At 43.5% G+C, this 2,514-nt stretch overlaps 1 pseudogene; it reads right to left on the bottom strand.

Annotated features, from left to right (window-relative positions):
- LOC101642523 overlaps nt 1–2,514 on the bottom strand; it is a 20,102-nt pseudogene that overhangs the window by 10,211 nt on the left and 7,377 nt on the right.

Raw genomic sequence — 2,514 nt, 5'->3', positions numbered from 1 at the left:
ACTCTTAATCCTCAAACTGACATCAGATTATGGAACTACCACACTACTGAGTCCTATGCCAACCTCACAATTGTTGTGTTGTTTAAGCCCAAAATATATTTTTATACGCTTTATTTCAAATGTGTTGTACTTGAAAAATGTAAAAATACTCTACCGAGCCTGCTGTCTCCAGAGACAGGTAGCTCTTTAGAATATGTCCAATGAACATGATATGAAATCTCACAATCCTCATGTGGTCCTCACTGCTAAGGACTACTCTGGACAGATTTGTTAGTTTTTCTAGAACTCCATTGTTTGTTTCATATTCTTCCATACCATAATTGAAATGTGTCAGTTCTTCTTTGGTGTTCCTTATTCATCATCCGTCTTTTGCATGTTTATTGGGTGATTGATAGTACTATGACTTGGGTCAGATACCACAAAAATGGTGTGGTGATGCAGTGTGTGAAGCATTAGGCTGCTAACCAACAATTAGCAGTTCAAGCCCAGCAGCCACTCTATGGAAGAAGGATGAGGCACTCTGTCTCTGTAAAGATGGACAGCCTCAGAAACCCCATGGTACAGGTTGGCTCTGTCTGTAGGATCTCGAGAAGTCAAACTTCCTCCATGGTCGTGGGTTGCAGCACTGATACTTCTTGAGTAGCATAACAGAGAAAACCCCTATCCAAAGGGGATGATAGTTACAACACATTTTTTTGCAGGACACAGTTCAATCCATAACAGTTGCTCTCAGAGACACAGAGGAAGGGTTCCCTGCAGGGCACACAGTCATCCTGACTTGAGTCAGCAGTTAGAAACTTAATTTGTATCTAATGTAAGTGCCTTGATCTACCAGCCCACAACCACACCAAATTGACTTTCCTTTTTAATTTCGAATAGTGGTATATTGCAACACATCCCCTGGGTTGTTGGCTGGAAATGATCTTTTGGTCTTTCTGAGGGTTCTCAGTGTTGTCTTGTGTGAAAATAAGACAGGTCTCTTGTGTTCTTCTGCTCCAGCCTCTATGTTAACCAGCCCAAATGCTGCAGGAGGCCCCCATCACAGTATCCATTTGATGGTACAGCCATCTCTATGGGCACTGCGACGTCTTTGTCCACAAGGATGGTGACACTGCTTGCTCCTGTGTTATTCAATCTTGAATATTGACAGGCCCTTCATGGAAGCTGTCACAGCACTGTGACTCTTAGTATTCACCCCAGGTAAGAATAACAGAAGGACATCTCTAAACACGGAGAATAACTGAACAACTAATAGAAGACATGGCTATTCTTAGTTTATAAACTTAGCGACAACATGTCAGGTTAAATCCCCCAGAAATATTAGCAAAGTAAATATTTAAGAGCAAGTAATTTGTTTGTCAAGGAGCTCTGGTGGCCCCACAGTTAAGCACTCAGTTGCTTAAAACATTGGAACTTACTCAGAGTCAGCATTCACTCCGTGGCAGTGAGTGAGACTTTCCTTCTTTATCCTCACATCGTACCTTTCCTCACCTGTTAACTCAGCTTCCATTAGAAATCAGGAGTTCACTGGAACATTCAAAAGAACAGGACAGCGTTTTTGTCTTTGAGGTAGAAAGGCAGCCCGAGAAGCCAGCCGTGACAAAACAGATGGTGTGTACACAGGAGAGAGTGGAAAGTTTTATTAAGAGGATGTTAGTAGCACAAATGAGTCTGTGACTGCCTGCCAGTTTTTTAAAAAACATCTGCCTAGCAGCTGTCTTCTCAAGGCAGGAGACTGAGCCTCTGCAGGATCAGAAAGCTCAGTTTCTTGCCAATGCATGACGCTCTGTGTAAGTGTCTTTGAAAATTCTGCAGTGTTGGGAAGCCGATTTGAATAACCCATCGTAGCCCACGCGCCAAATGCTAAAAGGGGAGCACAGCACAAGACTGGAGTGGATTCAAGTTTCTGAGAAAACAGGAAAAGTGACTTTGATTTGTGAAGCCAGGCCGGCGAGGTCAAAACCAAAACCAAAACTCACCCCACACGACACTCAGAGACGGGCTGAGGGCACCAGTTGTTCTCGGAAATGTGCCTTCCAAGAATGGAAGTTTTACAGAACAAGGTTAAGCCTTGACATAACACAGGGTCAGAGTGAACTGTTTGGTAGTTGTGCAACTGACTAAGGTTTTAAGCCAAATTAGGAATTTACTTAATGGTATGACTCACTTACATGGAAGAGACTTTAAAAACACACCATGATTGCATTTTGCATGTACTCCGGTTGTGGAGCCCTGGGACACGCGAGGACACTGAAGTTCCAAAATACCGAAACTGCCAAGAGAATGTGTCTACATAAGGACAAAAGAGAGGCAAGTTTTTTCCTTTAAACAGTTTAAGAGGAAATGCTCGATGCCAGCCCCAGTGCCCTGCATGCCCTCCGATTCCAGCTGGTGGTGAGCAGGGGTTGGGTGTGAGGTCAATGAAGAAGTGACTGTAGTGGTGGGAGGTGTGAATGCCAGAATACACCTTTGGTTTGTGGTTGAGGTAGTTAGCTTATTGTGCCAACATATGTC

The sequence above is a fragment of the Echinops telfairi genome, unplaced genomic scaffold (genome assembly GCF_000313985.2).
Source record: "Echinops telfairi isolate 266 unplaced genomic scaffold, ASM31398v2 ScPeMD7_443;HRSCAF=831, whole genome shotgun sequence".
NCBI lineage: Eukaryota > Metazoa > Chordata > Mammalia > Afrosoricida > Tenrecidae > Echinops > Echinops telfairi.
This window is presented reverse-complemented; position numbering and strand designations above follow the sequence as displayed.